Below are 24,016 nucleotides of genomic sequence, written 5' to 3' on the forward strand. Positions count from 1 at the left end.
AGAAAGACACTGAGGAAGTCGTGAACAACTGGAATCTTTTCAATTCCCTCAAGAGGTGCTGCGTTCAATGCATTCAAGGCATAAAGTCATGCTTCAGTGTTTTGAACAATCTGAGCATGGTAGCTTACTATCTCATCGGAAGGATGTAGGAGATGAACGACTTTGGTGGCACAAACGATAGAGGCAGTATGTGCTTTCAACCATTCCATTCCTAGAATGAGGTCAATGTTGGAAGAATCCAGAATAATGGGAGAATCATGAAATTCCAACCCTTCGATTTCAACGGGGACGTCGTGACCAATCAAGGTAGTTCGACACTGACCCACAGGGGTGCGTACCACTATCGGAGTGTTCATGGGCTCGCATCGGATGTCGTGTGCATAAGAAAAATTTTCTGACATGAATGAATGTGATGCTCCTGAATCGAATAAAAAAGAAGCTAGTACTGAATTTACGAGAAGAGTACCCATCACAGTGGCGGGCTGGTCTTGAGCTTCATTCAGATCAACATGATTAGCCTGACCACGACCATAAGGTCTGGCATTGTTGTTATGGGGCTGATTGTTACGGCCAGTTGAGGGCAAAGCCAGCTGGTTCCTTTTCTGATTGCACTCTTTGGCAAGGTGACCTGGACGGCCACATCTGAAGCACATACCATCATTGGGATTGGTAGCAGATATGACGGAGACGTATCACTCATCTTTGGGCCCGTCAGCGCAGAAGTGTCAGATATGGATTCCCCACAACATGTATCGTCCAGCAGTACCTGCACCAAGACAGACCTATGCTGCACCTCGTCTGCCTCCGCCACCGTCGAGGCAGCCTCTTCGAGCTGTACCACCCCAAGCGCCTACTTTTCCAAACACTTTTACCCTTGTTTTGGACTCTAACTTGCATGATTTGAATGGAACTAACCCGGACTGACTCTATTTTCAGCAGAATTACCATGGTGTCATTTATGTGCAGAAACAAACGTTCTCGGAATGACCTGAAACTTCACAGAGCAAATTTTTGGAAAATATAAAAAAAATACCTGCAAAATATGAAGGCCAGGGGGCCCACCACCTATCCACGAGGGTGGGGGGGCGCCCCCCTACCTCGCGGGCCCCTGGAGCTCCCCCGACTCCAACTCCAACTCTATATATTGTGTTTCGGGGAGAAAAAAACCAGAGATAAGAATTCATTGCGTTTTACGATACAGAGCCGCCGCCCAAGCCCTAAAACCTCTTGGGAGGGCTGATCTGGAGTCCGTTCGGGGCTCCGGAGAGGGGAATCCATCGCCATCGTCATCATCAACCATCCTCCATCACCAATTTGATGATGTTCATCGCCGTGCGTGAGTAATTCCATCGTAGGCTTGCTGGACGGTGATTGGTTGGATGGGATCTATCATGTAATCGAGTTAGTTTTGTTAGGGTTTGATCCCTAGTGTCCTCTATGTTCTGAGATTGATGTTGCTATGACTTTGCTATGCTTAATGCTTGTCACTAGGGCCCGAGTGCCATGATTTCAGATCTGAACCTATTATGTTTTGATCAATATATGAGAGTTCTTGATCCTATCTTGCAAGTCTATAGTCACCTATTATGTGTTATGATCCGTTAACCCCGAAGTGACAATAATCGGGATACTTACCGGTGATGACCGTAGTTTGAGGAGTTCATGTATTCACTATGTGTTAATGCTTTGTTCCGGTACTATATTAAAAGGAGGCCTTAATATCCCTTAGTTTCCGTAAGGACCCCGCTGCCATGGGAGGGTAGGACAAAAGATGTCATGCAAGTTCTTTTCCATAAGCACGTATGACTATATTCGGAATACATGCCTACATTACATTGATGAACTGGAGCTAGTTCTGTGTCACCCTAGGTTATGACTGTTACATGATGACCACATCCGGCATAATTCTCCATCACCGATCCATTTCCTACGAGCTTTCCATATATTGTTCTTCGCTTATTTACTTTCACCTTGTTATTGCTATCATCACTACAAAATACCAAAAACATTACTTTTACTACTGTTAACTTTTGCTACCGTTACCACTACTATCATATTACTTTGCTACTAAATACTTTGCTGCAGATACTAAGTTTCCAGGTGTGGTTGAATTGACAACTCAGCTGCTAATACTTGAGAATATTCTTTGGCTCCCCTTGTGCCGAATCAATAAATTTGGGTTGAATACTTTACCCTCGAAAACTGTTGCGATCCCCTATACTTGTGGGTTATCAAGACAATTTTCTGGCACCGTTGCCGGGGAGCATAGCTCTATTCTTTGAGTCACTTGGGATTTATATCTGCTTATCATTATGAAGAACTTGAAAGATCCAAGAACCAAGATTTATCCCTCAACTACGAGGGGAGGTAAGGAACTGCCATCTAGCTCTGCACTTGATTCACCTTCTATTTTGAGTAAGCTTGCGACACCTAAACCTGCTTCTGCTATTCGTTCTGATATGTCGCATGTTATTGATGATGCCTCTTCTGCTATACATGATACTTATGATGAAACTGCTTCTATGCTTGATACTACTGTGCCACTTGGTGAATTTCTTGATGAACAACTTGCTAGGGCTAGAGAGATTGAAAATATTGAATCTGATAATACTGATGAAATTGATGATGAAGATTTGCCTGTTATTCCCGAGGGTTATGTTTTTGATAAAGAAGCTTCTTTAGCTATTTTAGCTTAAAAAGATAGATACGAACTTAAGAGGTTATTAGCTAAATAGAATAAGCAATATTTAAATGCTAGGATGAAACCTGACCCTGCTTTTGCTACTTCACCTATCTGTGTTACTGATAAGGATTATGAATTCTCTGTGGATCCTGATATAATTACTTTGGTTGAATCTGATCCTTTTCATGGCTATGAATCTGAAACTGTTGTGGCACATCTTACTAAATTAAATGATATAGCCATCCTGTTCACTACTGATGAGAGAACTCGTTACTTTATATCCTTCAAATATTTCCGTTCTCATTAATGGGTGATGCTAAGATATGGTTTAATTCTCTTGATCCTGGTTGTGTGCTATAGCGACCCGACCTCAGACGGTCAAGTCTCTGTGTGTCTGTGCTATCCCTGGATCTGTATGCTAGCACACACAGTACATCAATGTATATATCAAAGTGCAATCACATGTATAAGTAACGAAAAAATGATATATACCTTATGAATCTCAGCGGAAATAGGCAAACGGGTGTGGAGTCCCATCAACGCCATCGGCAAGTTGAGTGCGGGCCGTAACACTACCGTATCACTTAATCGTCGGATAATACCTGCAACATAATATGTTGCAGCCGTACAGGTCAGTACGTTGAATGTACTGGCAAGTCACACCACAAGAGATGAATAAATGTCCTATTTATACATGCAATATGGCTGGTGGATGGTTCTAAATTTAATTTGCATAAAGCTGATTTTCCCTATCATAAAAAATATCCTTTCCTAGTGGTGGAGTGTTGTAACACCCCGGATGTAATTTACCTTATTTGTACTCCAACTCTTGCCGTTTACCGGCACTAAGTTATTTTATTTCATCATTGTCGGGTTTTGTCTCCGTGTGTTGTTGTCTTTGTCATGCATCTCATATCATGTCATCATGTGCATTGCATTTGCATACGTGTTCGTCTCATGCATCCGAGCATTTTCCCCGTTGTCCGTTTTGCATTCCGGCGCTCCTATGTCCTCCGGTGGTCCTTTCTACCTCTTTTCGTGTGCGGGTGTTAAACGTTTTCGGATTGGACCGATACTTGTCATGCGGCCTTGGTTTACTACCGGTAGACCGCCTGTCAAGTTTCGTACCATTTGGACTTCGTTTGATACTCCAACGGTTAACCGGGGGACCAAAAAGGCCTCGTGTGTGTTGCAGCCCAACACCCCTCCAAACTGGCCCAAAACCCACCTAAACCTCTCCCATCATCTAGAGCGTTCGATCATGATCGCGTGGCCGCAAACCGCACCTCATTTCGATCTTCCTAGCTCCTCCTACCTCTATACATAACCCCTCCTCCAAAAATCCCGGGTCTCCTTCCACCCTAACCCTAGAAAAACTCCACCCACCACCGCCGGACAAAAATCCGGGCAGCGGACGTGTCCGCCCGCTCCGCCGGACCAATCCTGGGGCGCCACGTGTCCCAGCGCGCCCCACATCGCCGCCTCGCTCGTGCCGGCCCGCCCGGGCCCAGGCCGGCCCCCCCAGCCCGAGCCGCCGCCGCCCGAGGCCCTCGCCTCCCCGCGCCCGATCCCCGCCGCCATCGCCTTCGTCGCCGGTGCCGCCCCGCCGCCGTCTACGCCCGCCGCCGTCACCGGAGGTTAGCCGCTGCTCGCCGCCCTCGCCCGCCGCTGCCTCGGCGACCGGAGCCGATCCCCGCCGCGTCGCGCCGCCTCGCGGGTCCCCGGCCTCCCCGTGCCCCGAGTCCCGCCGGCCGCCGTCTTCTTCGTCTACTCCGGCGAGAGCTCCGGTGAGCTCAGATCCAGCCTCGGTTCGCGCGCTGCGAGGAACCCCTGGGGTTGACCTTTTCCTTCCTCCCTCATATTATTTTCTTGCATACTTTGTCATGTCATAACTCTGTCATCATAGCTCCGATTCATGCGTGTAGCATATCAAGATGTTTGTCTCGACGAGTACATCATTTCATATCATTGCATCATTTTTATTTGAGCTCATCTTGATGCCCGAAATGCTGTTGGAAGAGGGCTATGTGAGGAATATGTTAGATCTGTTTCAGCAAATGGCCTTTTGTCATTTTTGCCATGATTAATGTGTGCATGCTATGATCCTGAGCTCTACCTGTGTTTTGTAGAATGCCATGCCATCTTTACAGGGTTGTATGCCATGTATTTTTCTGATCTGTGTGGTGACTAGCACAAGCATGAAAAGTAGCATACTCGATGATGCTGATTTCAGGGACTTAGAATTCCACAAAAGTCCTTGTCCTATTTTTTGTTTTTATGCCATATGTTCATGTTGTTTCCTAGTGATCCGTGCCTCTTTTGAGGATGATCACTAAGGATGTTTTGTTAACATTGTGGTGCTCTATCCATCCATGTGTTTGTTTGCAATTATGGAGCAACCTAGCTTGAGTCAATCGAGCTCTACTTTTGCTATAAATTGTTACTGGCAGATCGTTAACATGTTTAGCGATTTTGCCGAGGTTGTTGTTGTTGATCCGTGCATGCTATGATGTTGTTCTTTCCATGTCTAGCTTCTATGCCATGTCTTATTGATGGGTGTATGCTTAGTTTGTCATGCAATGCCTCGTAGTGAGTGCATCGACCTTGTAAACATGTCTACTTGTTAACAGTTTTGCATGCTCCAATTTTTCACTAAGTCTGAATGTGTTTATGTTTTTGCTATGTTCACATGCTTGCAATTGTATTTTCTGATCCCTTTTGGCTCAAGGTCACTACGGGACTTTTGTTATATGCTTAGAGTAGCTTCATACCATGCCTTGCTTTGCCATGATATGTTCCTGTAGCATGTAGTTTTCATGCTCTAAAGACTGCTTCCTGATGATAAATTCCTGATTTGTTGTTACTTCACTAAGTCTGAAACCAGTAATCTTTTGCACTTTTGCCATGCTTGTTTGAACCTGTTAATGGATGAATTAGCCGTAGCTCAGTGTTCATCTTTTTTCAAGCATCATGAGTGGATCCCTACCATGTATCTTGATGCTTTTAGATGGCTACTTGCTGATTATCATAGACCGGTGCCATATTTGTTTTGCTTGCCATTTCCAAACCGTGCATCCGATTCCGGTGATCTTTATATCGTTTCAACCGAAATCAACTCCCCTTTCCAGTGGCACTCTTGGATTTCCAAGTTGAGGCCAGGTTCAATCATTCCTTTGCAAATCTTGCATATGCATCACATACCGCTCGGCCTTATGTCTGGTGTTTTGTTCCACTCTTGCCGCCCTAGTTTCCGTCATATCGGTGTTATGTTCCCGGATTTTGCGTTCCTTACACGGTTGGGTTATATTGTGAAAGGATCGAGAAGAGGTGTCTAGAGGGGGGGTGATTAGACACTAAGTGCCAAAAGTTGTAGTTTTTAATATTCTTAAGTTTAAGTAGAGTTTAAGCACAAGTTTAACAAACACAATACATATCAAGCAAGCATGCAATGAGTATATGAGCAGCGGAAAATAAAGCATGCAACTTGCAAGAATGTAAAGAGAAGGGTTTGGAGTATTCAAACGCAATTGGAGACACGGATGTTTTTGTCGTGGTTCCGATAGGTGGTGCTATCGTACATCCACGTTGATGGAGACTTCAACCCACGGAGGGTAATGGTTGCGCGAGTCCACGGAGGGCTCCATCCACGAAGGGTCCACGAAGAAGAAACCTTGTCTATTCCATCACGGCCGTCGCCCACGAAGGACTTGCCTCACTAGCGGTAGATCTTCACGAAGTAGGCAATCTCCTTGCCCTTACAAACTCCTTGGTTCAACTCCACAATCTTGTTGGAGGCTCCCAAGTGACACCTAGCCAATCTAGGAGACACCACTCTCCAAGAAGTAACAAATGGTGTGTTGATGATGAACTCCTTGCTCTTGTGCTTCAAATGATAGTCTCCCCAACACTCAACTCTCTCTCACAGGATTTGGATTTGGTGGAAAGAAGATTTGAGTGGAAAGCAACTTGGGGAAGGCTAGAGCTCAAGATTCATATGGTTGGAATGGAATATCTTGACCTCAACACAAGTGTAGGTGGTTCTCTCTCAGAAAATATGTATTGGAAGTGTAGGTATGTTCTGATGGCTCTCTCCACGAATGAAGAGTGGGTGGAGGGGTATATATAGCCTCCACACAAAATCTAACCGTTACACACAATTTGCCAAACTCGGTGGGACCGAATGATTAAACTCGGCTGGACCAATTCAGCAAACCTAGTGACCGTTAGGATTTCTGGTGGGACTGAGATGCAACTCGGTAGGACCAATATGGTTAGGGTTAGGGCATAACGTAATCTCGGTGTGACCGATTACACAAACTCGGTGGGACCGATTTTGGTAATAAGCTAACCAGAGAGTTGGTCAGGCAAACTCGGTGGGACCGATTACACAAACTCGGTGGGACCAATTTTGGTAATAAGGTAACCAGAGGGTTTACATTGTAATCTCGGTAGTACCGATTGCTCAAACTCGGTGAGACCGATTTTGGTAATGGATATACACAAAGAGATTACAATCCCATCTCAGTGAGACCGAGATCCCTATCGGTGAAACCGATTTGCTAGGGTTTGTGGCAGTGGCTATGACATTTGAAACTCGGCGGCGCCGAATAGAAAGAATCGGTGGGGCCGAGTTTGACTTTTGGTTTAGGTCATATGTGGATGTGGGAAGGTAGTTGAGGGTTTTGGAGCATATCACTAAGCACTTTGAGCAAGCAAGCCATTAAGCAACACCTCATCCCCTCTTGATAGTATTGGCTTTTTCTATACACTCAATGTGATCTTGGATCACTAAAATAGAAAATGTAGAGTCTTGATCTTGAAGCTTGAGCCAATCCTTTGTCCTTAGCATCTTGAAAGGGTTCCACATCCTCTAGTCCATGCCACTCCATTGTTGAACTTATCTGAAACATACTAGGTAAGTGTTAGTCCAACAAGAGATATGTTGACATTAATTACCAAAACCACCCAGGGAGCACTTGTGCTTTCAATCTCCCCCTTTTTGGTAATTGATGACAATATACATCAAAGCTTTAGATAAAGATATAGAGAATAGAAAGTAAAGCTTTGGAAAGACATGTAACATACATAGGCTCCGCCTACATGTATGCAATCATGTGAATATTGAATATAGGAGCATGTGAATGCGTAAACATGACAGAGTAAGCAATGTGTTACATGTATCTTGGCTATATGCATCAGAGCAAATGATGTGAATGTGAGAAATGTACCTTCATGCTCATGAGTCCTTCTTGCAAACAGTATGTACATCAGCAAGAATTTCTCATTCACATGACTGTGATGCATATACTTACCTTGTGGTCTTGAGTTGGCTTAGGATGGGATGAACCTGCGCAAACAAGGTTAAATAACACAGATACACCTACTGACCAGAACAAGCAAGAGAAACCACAAGAGAACCAAGACTGGGATGACATGTAGAGTGGGTACTAAGTACCACATTGGATATAGACATGTCCCCAAAGGTAAAGATATGCAATAAAATCAGAGATTTCCTTCCCTTAGATGTCTTGCTCCCCTTGAATCTGCATGGGATATTGGGAGAAGATAGGGAACAGAAAATCAGAGCAACAAAAAGGAAAACAACAGAGCTTGAGCTAAAGCAAGCAACCAAACATGTCTTTCCCCTCTTAAATACATGTGACATCTCTCCTCTTGAACACCAAGCATCTGGGGTCTTTGATGATTTTACTTTCTCCTAGTTGAGAAACTCTCTCCCCCTGAGTATTCTCTCTTTCTCCCCCTATAGGAAGGATTAAGCTTTGATGTGATCTCTCTCTCCCCCTTTGACATCAATTTCTAAGAAGGGTTCTAGACATGTGATACAAATGGGTTGGTCCTCGAGTCACAGAGCAAAGCAGCATGTCTAATATGATGTTGGTAGAGGACAAGAATCATTGAGTAGAGCTGGAGCAAACAGAAATCAGGAATAAGTGGCAAGTTGGTTTTCCTGTGATGGAATCGGTGACTCCGAGTTGTGTGCTTTGGTGGCACCGAAAGATTTCGGTTGGGCCGAAGAGAACAATACCAGTGTGACCGAGTTCATCAGAGTGAAACCACTTGTCACCTCAGCTCACTAGACAAGTAAGATCTCACAAGGATATGCAAGGAATTTACTGAAAGATTTGCAATGAATTGGATGCAGAAAATGTAGAACAAAAAGGAAAGAAAAGAAACTAAAAGTTCTAGATGAAGTTTTTTTGAAAGGGGAAACAAATATGCAAATGCAAAAGCACGGAGAAGCACTAGAGAACTTCATCTAGAAATAGTCGGCGACAAAGTCACCTATATTAGAGTATATTGACTTAGGAGTCAAGTGAGAGCACTTGATCATAGGTCATACTCATCGTTTAAGCTCAAAATGGGGTTACCATTTTTTTTAAGCATATTGATGTATTCACATCTTGTCGAGTTGCTTTGGCTCATGACTTGGAGTAAAGCTTCTCTAAGATGGAATAACATACCTTGGGTGGTGGTGTTGATCTTGATCATGTAGTTGAACTTGTGTGGGTTGCTCAAGGTTGATGTAGTTCATCAAGAGTTGGGAGCACCACTTGGAGTTTGAGTTCATCTACCTACATGGGTTAGCTTTGCAAGGAAGAGCACTTGTCTATCCAAAATGACAGTCATGAGACTCAACATAGAATTTGCCAAAGGATATGTTTGAATGGTTTCGTGCTTCCTTGTCTTCAACCACCATTGTGTAGAGACTTGGTGATGTAGATATTGCTGAAGATGTGAGTGAGTTGCAATCTCATAGATTTAGATTCAACCAAGTACCTACATGGGTTAGATAACATGCAAGGTACAAATATATCCAAGACATATGAATGGCATTATAAGAGAAATATCGAGGATTAGTCAAAGGCTCATGCCCACATGTATCAAATGGAGTTCCTACTCCAAGTTTGAAGCATCAACAATGTTCAATTCACCTCTCAACCTGCAAAACACTTTCTCATCAAGTGGTTTAGTGAATATATCCGCCAATTGCTTATCAGTGCGAACATGCTTAAGGTTAATGTCCCCTTTTGTAACATGATCTCGAATGAAATGATGACGAACTTCAATATGCTTAGTTCGAGAATGTTGCACGGGATTGTGAGCAATCTTAATAGCACTTTCATTGTCACATAGCAATGGAACATGTTTCACATATATCCCATAATCTTTAAGAGTTTGGGTCATCCAAAGTAATTGAGCACAACATGAACTAGCGGCAATGTATTCCGCTTCGGCGGTGGATAAGGATACTGAGTTTTGTTTCTTGGAAGACCAAGACACAAGAGATCTACCAAGGAATTGACAAGTACCCAAAGTGGATTTTCTATCAACCTTGTCTCCGGCATAGTCCGAATCGGAGTAGCCAACAAGATCAAAAGAGGACCTCTTAGTATACCAAATGCCAAAATTTGGTGTATGGATTAGGTATCTCACTATCCTTTTCACAGCCTTAAGATGACATTCTTTAGGAGCATCTTGATATCGTGCACACATGCACACACTTAGCATAATATCGGGACGAGAGACACATAGATATAACAATGAACCAATCATAGAGCGATAAACCTTTTGATCAACCGGTTCACCATCTTTGGTCAAATCAAGATGTCCACTAGTAGGCATGGGTGCAGTCATACCTTTGCATTCTTGCATATTGAACTTCTTGAATAAGTCCTTGGTGTACTTCGTTTGAGAGACAAAGGTACCTTCCTTAGTTTGCTTGATTTGCAAACCGAGAAAGAATTTGAGTTCACTCATCATAGACATCTCAAACTTCTCCGACATTAGCTTTCCAAACTTCTCACTAAAATGAGGGTTAGTTGAACCAAATATGATATCATTAACATAAATTTGGCACACAAATAGTTCTCCATTAACCCTTTTAGTAAAAAGAGTAGAATCAATTTTACCAATTTCAAAGCCTTTTTCAATAAGGAACTTGGTCAAGCATTTATACCATGCTCTAGGAGCTTGTTTAAGACCATAAAGGGCTTTGTGAAGTTTGTAAACATGATTAGGTTTCTTAGGATTGACGAAGCCGGGAGGTTGCTTAACATAAACTTCCTCCTTGATTTTGCCATTTAGAAAAGCACTTTTAATGTCCATTTGGTACAAAGTGATATCATGGTGATTAGCATAAGCAAGTAAGATGCGAATGGACTCAAGTCTAGCAACGGGAGCATATGTCTCACCATAGTCCATACCTTCAACTTGTGTGTAGCCTTGGGCGACGAGACGTGCTTTGTTGCGAACCACTTGTCCATCTTCATCTTGCTTGTTGTGAAACACCCATTTGGTACCAATGATGTTGTGTTTGTTGTCGGGCTTCTCGACCAATGTCCACACTTGATTTCTCTCAAAGTTGTGTAGCTCTTCATGCATAGCGTTTATCCAGTCCGGATCCTCCAATGCTTCTTCAACCTTCACAGGTTCAATGCTAGAGATGAATGAGTAATGTTCACAAAAGTTAGCTAAACGAGTTTTAGAGAGAGTGATTCTCCCGGTTTGGATATCATTATAGATTTGCTCGACAGGATGATCCTTAGCAATTCTTGCTCAAACTCGTGGAAGCTTTTGCTTGGGTCGGGGTGGAACATCCTCTTCATCTTGTGCTTCTTCTTGGCCTTCTTCATTGTTGACGTTGTTGTTCTCTTGTCGTGGTGGAGAAGGATGTTGTTGATGTTCATCTTGGTGCGCTTCCTTGTTTTCTTCATCTTGGCGTGTCCGACTTGTGGATGCTTCCGTATCAACTCTTGGTTCACCTTGTCGTGAGGTAGAAGCTTCCACGTGGACGGACGAGGTACTCTCCTTCACTTCCGTTGGACGAATCTTGCCAATGGACAAGTCTTGAATTGCTTCCGAAGGGTCTTTGTCTCCTACATCAATTGGCAATTGCTCTACTTGCGAGCCGTTAGATTCATCAAACTTCACATCTATCGTCTCTTCAACCTTTCGGGTGAAATTATTGTAGACACGGTAAGTGTGAGAGTTTGAGCCATAACCAAGTAGGAAACCTTCATGAGATTTAGGAGCAAATTTAGAACGATGATGCTTATCAAGAATGTAGCACTTTGAGCCGAATACTCGAAAGTATCCAACTTGGGGTTTGTTACCGATGAGGAGCTCGTATGCTGTTTTGCCGAGTAGCTTGTGAAGATACAAGCTATTTGTTGCATGACAAGCTGTCTCAACCGCTTCCGTCCAAAAGTGCTTTGGTGTTTTGTACTCATCAAGCATCGTTCTTGCCATCTCGATAAGAGTCCGGTTCTTCCTTTCAACAACTCCATTTTGTTGAGGTGTGTACGTAGCCGAGAACTTGTGTGAAATCCCTTCTTCATCAAGAAAGGTGTCCACATTTGCGTTCTTGAACTCTGTTCCGTTGTCGCTCCGAACCTTCTTGATCTTCACGTCAAACTGATTTTGGGCCTTCCTAGCGAAGTTTTTGAAGATCTTTTGGACCTACGATTTGTCATCAAGAAACAACACCCACGTAAATCTTGAAAAATCATCAACTATGACTAGACCAAATGAGTTACCACCGAGACTCTTGTAGGCATTTGGACCAAGGAGATCCATGTGAAGTAGCTCGAGTGGTCTTCTTGTGGTCATGATGTTCTTCGCGGTGACTTCCTCCAACTTGTTTCCCTGCTTGACAAGCACTACAAAGTCTATCCTTGTCAAATATGACATCTTTTATTCTAAGGATATGATCACCTTTAATAAGCTTATCAAGATTTCGCATACCAACATGACCCAGTCTTCTATGCCACAACCAGCCTTTAGAAGATTTGGTAATTAAGCAAGTTCTAGGTTGAGCCTTTTTAGTGAAATCAACAATGTAAAGATCTCCTATACGTATACCGGTAAAGACCATTTATGATTGTCTCTATGAAACACTTGGCAATCTACTTCAGTGAATAAGACATTGAAACCGAAATCCGCAAGTCTAGAAACTGAAAGTAAATTGTATCCAAAGGATTCAACGAGCATGACATTTTGTATGGAGCTAGCACGTGAGATGGCCACCTTACCAAGGCCAACCACCTTACCCTTTGAATTATCACCAAAAGTGACATATTTTCGAGGGCCGTTGTTTTCAGCAAGCTCACGGAACATATCTTTATCTCCGGTCATATGATCAGTACATCCACTATCAAGGACCCATTCCTTTCCTCCAGCCATGTAGCCATGAAGATTTGCCATAAGACCAAAATGCCTCATTGTATCATCAAGATCATAGTCACTATCATCATCTTCATCATAGTATCCATGTTCAACATCATCTTGTGATTGATCAATTCCTAGAGAGGGTAATTCATTAGATAAATGATCATTACAATGTTTACCTTTATGAATTCTAATAGCTTCGGATATGATATCGCTAATGATTCCAACATTTCCTTTAGCACGCATGAGATTGGTGAGCTCAAATAGACAATCACCAAAGCTAGGATCACTAGAGTTCATCTTACTCAAGGCAATAGACTTATGGAGAATTTCGTCTAAATTTTTCAAGGAATAATCTGGAAATCGTTCCTCAAGAAATCTCCATATGGTGTAGGCACACTTGAGAGTAGGCAAACATCTAATCGAGTTTCTAGGCAAGCCTCTAATGATGAGCTCAACAGTTCCAAGATTGCGAATCATGTCAATATCTTCATCTAGGGTAGGGTGCAAAGGATCAACATGAGGTGCACAAGGGCTAGTAATGTACTTATTCAAATGATATTCATTGAAAATCTCAAGCATTTCATTTTTCCACTCATGAAAATACTCTCCATCAAGAATAGGCACTTTATGTCTAAGACTCCCCAAAGTAGACACATCCATCTTCCTCCAATGGTGTTTAAACCAAGGCAATGGAGACCAAAGCTCTGATACCAATTGAAAGGATCGAGAAGAGGTGTCTAGAGGGGGGGTGATTAGACACTAAGTGCCAAAAGTTGCAGTATTTAATATTCTTAAGTTTAAGTGGAGTTTAAGCATAAGTTTAACAAACACAATACATATCAAGCAAGCATGCAATGAGTATATGAGCAGCGGAAAGTAAAGCATGCAACTTGCAAGAATGTAAAGAGAAAGGTTTGGAGTATTCAAACACAATTGGAGACACAGATGTTTTTGTCGTGGTTCCGATAGGTGGTGCTATCGTACATCCACGTTGATGGAGACTTCAACCCACGGAGGGTAACGGTTGCGTGAGTCCACGGAGGGCTCCACCCACGAAGGGTCCATGAAGAAGCAACCTTGTCTATTCCATCACGGCCGTCGCCCATGAAGGACTTGCCTCACTAGCGGTAGATCTTCACGAAGTAGGCGATCTCCTTGCCCTTACAAACTCCTTGGTTCAACTCCACAATCTTGTTGGAGGCTCCCAAGTGACACCTAGCCAATCTAGGAGACACCACTCTCCAAGAAGTAACAAATGGTGTGTTGATGATGAACTCCTTGCTCTTGTGCTTCAAATGATAGTCTCCCCAACACTCAACTCTCTCTCACAGGATTTGGATTTGGTGGAAAGAAGATTTGAGTGGAAAGCAACTTGGGGAAGGCTAGAGATCAAGATTCATATGGTTGGAATGGAATATCTTGACCTCAACACAAGTGTAGGTGGTTCTCTCTCAGAAAATGTGTATTGGAAGTGTAGGTATGTTCTGATGGCTCTCTCCATGAATGAAGAGTGGGTGGAGGGGTATATATAGCCTCCACACAAAATCGAACCGTTACACACAATTTGCCAAACTCGGTGGGACCGAATGATTAAACTCGGTCAGACCGATTCAGCAAACCTAGTGACCGTTAGGATTTTTGGTGGGACCGAGATGCAACTCAGTAGGACCGATATGGTTAGGGTTAGGGCATAATGTAATCTCGGTGTGACCGATTACACAAACTCGATGGGACCGATTTTGGTAATAAGCTAACCTGAGAGTTGGTCAGGCAAACTCGGTGCGATCGATTACACAAACTCGGTGGGACCGATTTTGGTAATAAGCTAACCAGAGGGTTTGCATTGTAATCTCGGTAGTACCGATTGCTCAAACTCGGTGAGACCGATTTTGGTAATGGACATACACAGAGAGATTACAATCCCATCTCGGTGAAACCGAGATCCCTATCGGTGAAACCGATTTGCTAGGGTTTGTGGCAGTGGCTATGACATTTGAAACTCGGTGGCGCCGGATAGAAAGAATCGGTGGGGCCGAGTTTGACTTTTGGTTTAGGTCATATGTGGATGTGGGAAGGTAGTTGAGGGTTTTGGAGCATATCACTAAGCACTTTGAGCAAGCAAGCCATTAAGCAACACCTCATCCCCTCTTGATAGTATTGGCTTTTCCTATAGACTCAATGTGATCTTGGATCACTAAAATAGAAAATGTAGAGTCTTGATCTTGAAGCTTGAGCCAATCCTTTGTCCTTAGAATCTTGAAAGGGTTCCACATCCTCTAGTCCATGCCACTCCATTGTTGAACTTATCTGAAACATACTAGGTAAAAGTGTTAGTCCAACAAGAGATATGTTGACATTAATTACCAAAACCACCCAGGGAGCACTTGTGCTTTCATAATGGGAACTCCTTGACAGTTCGCCTTGAATAAAACTCTTCCAGCAAAGCCCAACATTGGTTTTACCATTCGCCACCTAGCCTTTTTCCCTTGGGTTTCGCAGACTCAAGGGTCATCTTTATTTTTAACCCCCCGGGCCAGTGCTTCTCTAAGTGTTGGTCCAACTGAGTGATGTCCGGGGCTACCAGGGGCAACTCTGGGCTGGCCTACCCGACGTCTGGCTCATCTGAGTGTGCCCTGAGAACGAAATATGTGCAGCTCCTATCGGGATTTGTCGGCACATTCGGGCGGTGTTGCTGGACTTGTTTTACCATTGTCGAGGATGTCTTGTAACCGGGATGCCGAGTCTAATCGAATTGTCTTGGGAGAAGGAATATCCTTCGTTGATCGTGAGAGCTTATGGTGGGCTAAGTTGGGACTCCCCTGCAGGGATTTGAACTTTCGAAAGCCGTGCCCGCGGTTATGGGCAGATGGGAATTTGTTAATATACGGTTGTAGATAACCTGAAACTTAACTTAATTAAAATGCACCAACCACGTGTGTAACCGTGATGGTCTCTTCTCGGCGGAGTCCGGGAAGTGAACACTATGTTGGAGTAATGCTTGACGTAGGTTGTTCTAGGATCACTTCTTGATCATAGTTGTTTGACCGTGCTTTTGCCTTCTCTTCTCGCTCTCTTTTGCGAATATGTTAGCCACCATATATGCTAGTCGCTTGCTGCAGCTCCACATCATACCTTTACCTTACCTTTAAGCTTAAATAGTCTTGATCGCGAGGGTGTGAGATTGCTGAGTCCCCGTGACTCACAGTTTACTTCCAAAACCAGATGAAGGGACCGACGATACCGTTCCAGATGATATGACCGAGCTCAAGTGGGAGTTCGATGAAGACTCTCGCCGTTACTATGTGTCTTTCCCAGATGATCAGTAGTGGTCCCAGTCGGGGCGATCGGGGACTTTGTCGCATTTGGGGGTTGATCTTTATTTTGGTTCCGTAGTCGGACCCTGAGGGTATTGGATGAATGTAATGACTTATTTATGTATTTGTGTGACGTGGCGAGTGTAAGACAACTATGTACCTTTCCCCTTTATTTATGTACATGGGTTGTTTGCGAAGATTACCTCACTTACGACATTGCTTTCAATGCGGTTATGCCTCTAAGTCGTGCTTCGACACGTAGGAGATATAGCCGCATCGAGGGCGTTACACAAATTCATTAAAACCCATTAGATTATTTAGAGTGATGAGACTGCTCAATTCCCACTTTCCAGATGCTCAAATTGTCCATAACCGGGGACACGGCTAATCGATTAGTTTTACACTATGCAGAGTTTTGCACACTTTTCCCCACAGGAATCGATCACCTCCTTTGTAGTCCTCGCACTGCCTAGTGTTTGAGAGCCGGAAGATCGAGACATAGTCTTTTTGAAGTGTTCCCTCTTAACCCTGGGTAGACCGGTACACCTACATATATAACTACATTTGCTAGTCTACCACTGTAAGAGGTCACACAACGTACTCAACTAAGCCAGAGCCCATAATAGCTTGTGTCTGTGCAGATAAGCTTCTAGTCATGAAAAATTGATGAATCCCTTTGAGCCTGGGTGGCAGTCGATAGGGTGATCACACGAGTACTCCGGGATCCCCTGGGCAAGTCCACTGGTTTCTCCAGGGTGCCCGAGCAAGTCCACTGGTTTCTCCAGGGTGCCCCTTACCAATCCACCCAGATGTGTGTTAATGTTGCCACCTTAAGGTTACCCTTAATTATTATAATACTCGCAACTTTCATGATCTCACATACCAATCCCCATCTACAATGGCATAGCAAAATCCCTACAATGTTGGCGACAAAGAAGTAAAGGCTCAGACCTACCTCATTGCACTACTGGGTTTATAATATAGCCAACTAACATATTCATGCAAACCCTACATCAAAGGACTAAATGCATATATAAAACATAGGTATAAAAGAGCATGATCAAGATGTAACTTGCCTTGTACTGTTGATGAAGATGAAATATTCTATTGAGTCGTCTCTCCTTCTTGTTACGATATATCTAACGATATAAGAAAGTACTTTAACACACAACAACATCCAAATTAAGATCCAAATAAAATATTCAAATTACAATACAAGAAATAAAAAATAACATTCCTACATAAGGTGTTAGGACTTGGTTACGGGTTGAGATAAGATCAAGAATGAAAATATGATATAGGTTTTGTTCTAGGGTTGGGTCAAAGTGAAGATCGCGGGTTGAAGAGTTGTGAGGCAAGGTTCTACGACAAAGTCTATAATGTAAATGGTAGATGGAGTTTGTGGCATAAATGTTTATGTTACAGAATGTATGTAACATCCCGTGAAGTCTAAATTTATATAATGATAGCATATGACCAGAGAGGTTCCTAATGATCTTCTCAAGAAAGCTGAATCATGAATCAAATTAAACTAATGATGAAATTGAATTACGATAAAAGAAAAACTATATGAAGTGTTAAGGTTGAAACAGTGGCTAGACATAGGTGAACAATTAGGAAAAAAATTCTAACAGCAAGATATGGACCGAAAGATTAATTTTTGCTGAAGGAAACATTTTCAAAAGAATTACAGATTAATAGATATAGCAAAAATACTTAAATACAAATTTTAAATTTGTGTCAACATTAATTTACCAAAAGTGAAATATTTTTGTCTCATGATAAACTTCGTGTTTCAGCGAATCTGTGGATATAAAATTTGTCGAATTCGGACTTCCGGTCTAGGAGATATGAATTTCCGAAGTTTGAGTATTTTTCTGAAAAACAATAACGGGATTTACACATTGCTCACCGGAGTTTTGCCGGAGTTTCGTCGGAGTTGGAGAAGAAAAGGTCCTGACGTCAACGAGTGGCCGAACGGCGGAGAGGAGGCCGAGGCGAACTTGGGAGATGCAGAGGTGAGACCGTCTTCGTCCTTGGGCGCGGTGGAGAAGCCGCCGGAGTTGCGAAAACGGGTAAATCCCGACGAGCAATTCCTCTCGGAATAGAGCGATATAAAGAGGGGTTTTCAGGGAGAGGGATGAGGGCTTCGAGGCGCACCTAGGGGTCCTATTTATAGTGGTCGAGGCAACCGGTACAGGGGGATCAAACGAGCTCATTGTGGCCTCTAATGACGAATTGATTCCGGAACAATTAAGACATCGAAGTGGAATTTTAATCCTCTAAATGGGTTCTCCATGCAATACAAAAGAGCTTTTGTGTTGATAAGAAGTGGAAAGAGCGAACGTTTCAAGTGCTTGAGGGAGAGGAAGATGTACACGTGCCATGGCTGTTTCTGTTCTCCTCCTCCAGATTGAAACGTACATAGGAGGAAGAAGGGGTTCATGGACTTGGGCTAAGGAAAAAATAAGATGAGCCTTAGTGGGGAACCAGGCCCAAGAGGAAAATGGAAAGAGAGAATGAAAAAAATAGAAGTGGGCATGGTCCAAATAGGCTTAGGACATAATTACAAAATAATATTTTTTTGTGCAAAAGTTTTAAAATAGCAAATAAAATAAATGTTCACATACACGTAATTATAATTTGGTGCCTACAAAATATTATTTGTGTGCACAAACTAGAATACATTTTTTATGGACATAAGGACAATTGTTAATTAACAAAAGGACAATTGTATCGTATTAAATATTTCCAAATATATTTTTGGAGTCACATTATCTCTTCTCATTAAATTTTATTTTATTAATTTGGAAATATTTAAACGACAGTAAAACTCCAAATAATATCATATTTCAATTGGAACTCCAAAATCAAAACAAACTCCATATGAAATATTCATCCACCACATTTGAGAAAGTCATCTTATTCTCACTCCAAAATTGTGATTGTTGTTTCCAATATTTCAAAAAAGAGCCAAACAAAAATTAAAGCCCTTTGATTTTCTTGAATAAACTTCCCCAACCATATTTTTCTTTATTGGACAAAATGTTACCCAACTTTTATAACATGATTTGAAAAAGTTTTAAACAAGAACTCAAAATGTTTTAATTCTCATGAAAATAAAATAATTTCACACAATCCATCACACAACAATCAAACAAACAATCCTATTTATTTATTTATTTAATATAACATTCCAAAATATAGAATTTTGGGATTATACAAACCTACCACACTTAAAATGAATCTCGTCCTTGAGATTCGGAAAGGCTAGAAAGAAAAGGTTAGGGTTGGTGTCTCCTTGCAATTCCATTGATCGTCATGAAGGTCTCGGGTGCTACCACACTTAAAATAAACTCATGCACCACCTCTATAGTGTTGACAACACATTTCTCCTTAAATTTTGTAACGCCCTCGATGCGGCTATATCTCCCACGTGTCGAAGCACGACTTAGAGGCATAACCGCATTGAAAGCAATGTCGCAAGTGAGGTAATCTTCACACAACCCATGTAATACATAAGGGAAAAGATACATAGTTGGCTTACAATCGCCACTTCACACAAATACATGAATAGAGCATTACATGAACCAGATACAATCAAGGTCCGACTACGGAACCAAAATAAAAGAAGACTACCCAAATGCTACACAGATCCCCAATCGACCCCAACTGGACTCCACTACTGATTAACTAGAACGAAACAAAACAAAGGACAAGATCTTCATCGAGCTCCTCCTTGAGCTTGGTTGCGTCACCTGCTCGGTAACATCGGCACCTGCAAACTGGTTTTGGAAGTATCTGTGAGTCACGGGGACTCAGCAATCTTACACCCTCACGATCAAGACTATTTAAGCTTATGGGTAAGGTAAAGGTATGAGGTGGAGCTGCAGCAAACGACTAGCATATATGGTGGCTAACATACGCAAATGAGAGCGAGAAGAGAAGGCAAAGGCACGGTCGAACAACTATGATCAAGAAGTGATCCTAGAACAACCTATGTCAAGCATAACTCCAACACCGTGTTCACTTCCCGGACCTCGCCGAGAAGAGACCATCACGGTTACACACGCGGTTGATGTATTTTAATTAAGGTCAACTCAGGTTTTCTACAACCGGACATTAACAAATTCCCATCTGCCCATAACCGCGGGCACGGCTTCCGAAAGTTTAAATCCCTGCAGGGGTGTCCCAACTTAGCCCATCACAAGCTCTCACGGTCAACGAAGGATATTCCTTCTAGCGGGAAGACCCGATCAGGATCGGAATCCCGGTTACAAGACATTTCGACAATGGTAAAACAAGACCAACAAAGCCACCCGAACCGCGTAAGGAACGCAAAATCCGGGAACATAACACCGATATGACGGAAACTAGGGCAGCAAGAGTGGAACAAAACACCAGGCATAAGGTCGAGCCTTCCACCCTTTACCAAGTATATAGATGCATTAACTAGATAAGAGATATTGTGATATCTAAACAAGTAAACATGTTCCAACAAGGAACAACATCTCCATGTTCCAACAAGGAAACCAACTTCAATCTTCACCTGCAACTAACAACGCTATAAGAGGGGGTGAGCAAAGTGCTAACATAGCCAAACAACGGTTTGCTAGGACAAGGTTGGTTAGAGACTTGGTTTAACAACATGGGAGGCATGATAAGCAAGTGGTAGGTATCGCAGCATAGGCATAGCAAAAGAGCGAGCATCTAGCAAGCAATGATAGAAGTGATTTCGAGGGTATGGTCATCTTGCCTGAGATCCCGCAAGGAAGAAGAACGAGTCCATGAAGAAGACAAACAGACGTAGTCGAACGAATCCTCACAAACGCGACGTTACCGGATTACCAAGAAGAAGTACACCGGAAAGAAAGCAAACCACATAGTAAAAAACCACCACATAAACATGTCGTGATGCACAATCAAGTATGATGCATGTCTGGTTTAATGAAGCATGGCATGGCAAAAAGCACAAACAATCCTACAAATTAAGTGGAGCTCAACATACAACTCCGTTGCATATTGACGAAACACCACATTCAAGTATTTAGTTCGATCTCGTTTATGTACCCAACAATATTAAATGTTGTTAAACATGGCAAGAGGGTGAAGCAAAGTAAAACTACCTATCTAGTCAAGTTTAAATGAGGACGGAAACAACGAACAACAATTCTAAAAAATCCTCATATGCATATATTAGGTTTGGTACTGTTCTGCCCTAAACCATATTTTAGAGTTGTTAAACATGCAAAGAGATGCCACCATGTTAAACTATGCATTTTTCTACCCCATTTACAAATAAAGTTTGTTAAGTTTGGAGCTACGGTTATTTAGTTATGAATTAAAACATTTTAGTATGGCAATAGGCAAAATATAAGCAAATATCATTTTAAACATTTTTAGCATGCATCAAAGTGGCATATTATGAAACTAGATGAAATTCTAGTCATTTTACATGTTTAAATCATTTTAAGCCGATGCATGGTTAATTTGTTATTAACAATGCAAAACAGTGGCAAATTGATGTAGTTATGCATGCACTGGATATTAGGAGATTCGTCAGCAGGGAAAAAAATATAGCTGGGCCGAATGAACGCACTATGCAAGCCCAACAGCAGATCTAGCCTGAAGCAGACATGGGTGTGCAAAAATAACAGGAAAGCAAAGCAAAATGCGGGCTGCTGGGATTCGAACCACAGACCCCTCGAATGGATAGAGGCTGCGCTAGCCACTGAGCTAGCTCTGAGTTTGTGATGCAAAGGGATACGAACAGAAATTAAAGCATATGGGCAGACACAACCTAAAGCGGGTGCACGGGGATTCGCCGGGATGGGAGCGAACAACAACTACTGCTGTGGTTGCAGAGGACCTGCGGGGATGCGGAAACCTGCTAGGGAGGCCGAGGTGGGGGGACGCACGAGCATGCAGCAAGGGGCGGCGTGTTGCAGGAGGATGAACTGCAGCGGCGGCGACAACTCCTGTCGAAGAAACGAGAGAGGATTCAGAGAGAGGAAGAGATGGATAGGAGAGAGACCGCAAGGAGATGGCAGGAGCGCGATGGAGGTTCACACCGGCAACGGGGCTCGTCGGCCAGTCACCGGAGATGGCTTCTGCGGGTCTTGGTGATTGGCTTCGTCGGGTTTCACGGATGGCGGTGAAGGTGGCGATTGAGTTTGCAAACGACGATGGCATCAGACGGCACGAGCCCTCCAGCGAGGCAGTGGCGGGGACGAGGAGGTTCTCATGGTTGTCGGAGACAGCGAGGAAAATGGCCGAGGGCGCCGACTCCAGGCCGGGTCCGGGCGGTGGGAAGCAGCAACGTCCCAATGAACTTGGCGGCAGCCATGGCTTGGGTCCGGCGACGAGGTAGGCGGGAACGGGTTGAGGAGCTCAAGGACGATGACCTCCGGGCGCGAGAGGCGAGGATGGCCGACGCAAAATCCTCGGTGGCTCCCTGTTGCACGAATAGAGAGAGCAGTTGAGAGGAGGAGGAGGGAAGGAAGAAGAAGGGAGAGGCAGGGGTGCGGTGTGGGGACGGCCTGGTCCTGGTGCTCGTCTCCGGCGACGAGGAGAAGCACGAGGTGCTCGGGCGCCTCAAGCACACGATCGAGCAGGGAGGCGCTGCGGCTGGCTGATGGTTGGATGGATGGATGGATCGGGAAGGCAGGGGAGGCCCTGATTCGAGCGACGGGGAAAACAAGGTGGACGAGGGGATCAGGGAGGATCTCGATGTGGGATTTGGAAAGTGGAGGCGCGAGGGGGAAGGATGGGACAACCCTCCTTGATTTTAGGGTTAGACTAGTACATACTCCCTCCGTCCGGGAAAAGTTGTCTCCGTGACGTTTTTGCAAAAAACTCCTCCCTAGACTTCCGACATAACCCGCACTCCTCGTCTTCTCCGGTCGACACTCCGCCACTCCGACACAGGAGCATGGACGCCGAAGCTGCCCTGCGCCGCGCTGCTCTCCTGCTCTCCCGTGTGTCCTCCACCACCGCCACAGCTGCCTTTTCCGCCGCTCCCTTCTTCCTCGCGCAGAATCCCTGCCTCCCTTGCCCACCTCTTGAATCTCTCCTCTTTCTCCCTAAAAATTGTTTCTTCTTTCTCGCGCCGCATCTCCTGCTCGCGCCCACCCCATCCCTCCTAGCATTGATGGAAGAAGCGTGGCGGCCCTTGGCTCGGCGGTCGGCTACGCTGCCTTCCGCCCCCGCCTCCCCCCGGCGCCGCCGCCCCAACACCCGTGGCGTGGGGTGCGGCCATGATGGCGCGCCGGGAGACAGTGGCCAAGGAGTTGTCCGCGCAGGCGGTGAGCCGGATCGTGTCCAGCTGTGCCAACTCGACCGGCCTGGCCCCCGTCCACCCGTCGTCGACGCCAACGCCGTCATCTCGCTCGCCTCCACCGCGGGCCGGCTGGTCAAGATGCCAGAGGTGCTCAAGGAGGTGCGCGACGCCACATCGCTCTGGAGGCTCGCGCTCCTGCCCACCCCCGTCGAGACCATCGAGCAAGAGAGGTCGAATGTTTACTTTAGCCGGCCCAGACCCTTGTATTGCTGCTTTCATTTGCTGAATAGAGCTTAAACTCTACACTTTCATGGACTAAAGTTCATTTTTCTTGATGCTCTCTGCATTGCTGTATTCAGTAGGGCCAGCTCGAACCGTGTGCACCAGGAAGAAGGCTAGCTCGAACATTGTTTGGTGAAGCAAGCAGCTGAGCTGGTTTTGTTCTTGTCGCCTTGGATTGTGCAGCGATTGGAGGAGGACTTGGTGCAGAGGAATGGAGTACGAGTACGGATGCTGCTTCCGTTGATCTCAGGTGAGCTTGCTAGACGA

Source organism: Triticum aestivum, chromosome 3A (assembly GCF_018294505.1).
Source record: "Triticum aestivum cultivar Chinese Spring chromosome 3A, IWGSC CS RefSeq v2.1, whole genome shotgun sequence".
Classification (NCBI taxonomy): Eukaryota; Viridiplantae; Streptophyta; class Magnoliopsida; order Poales; family Poaceae; genus Triticum; species Triticum aestivum.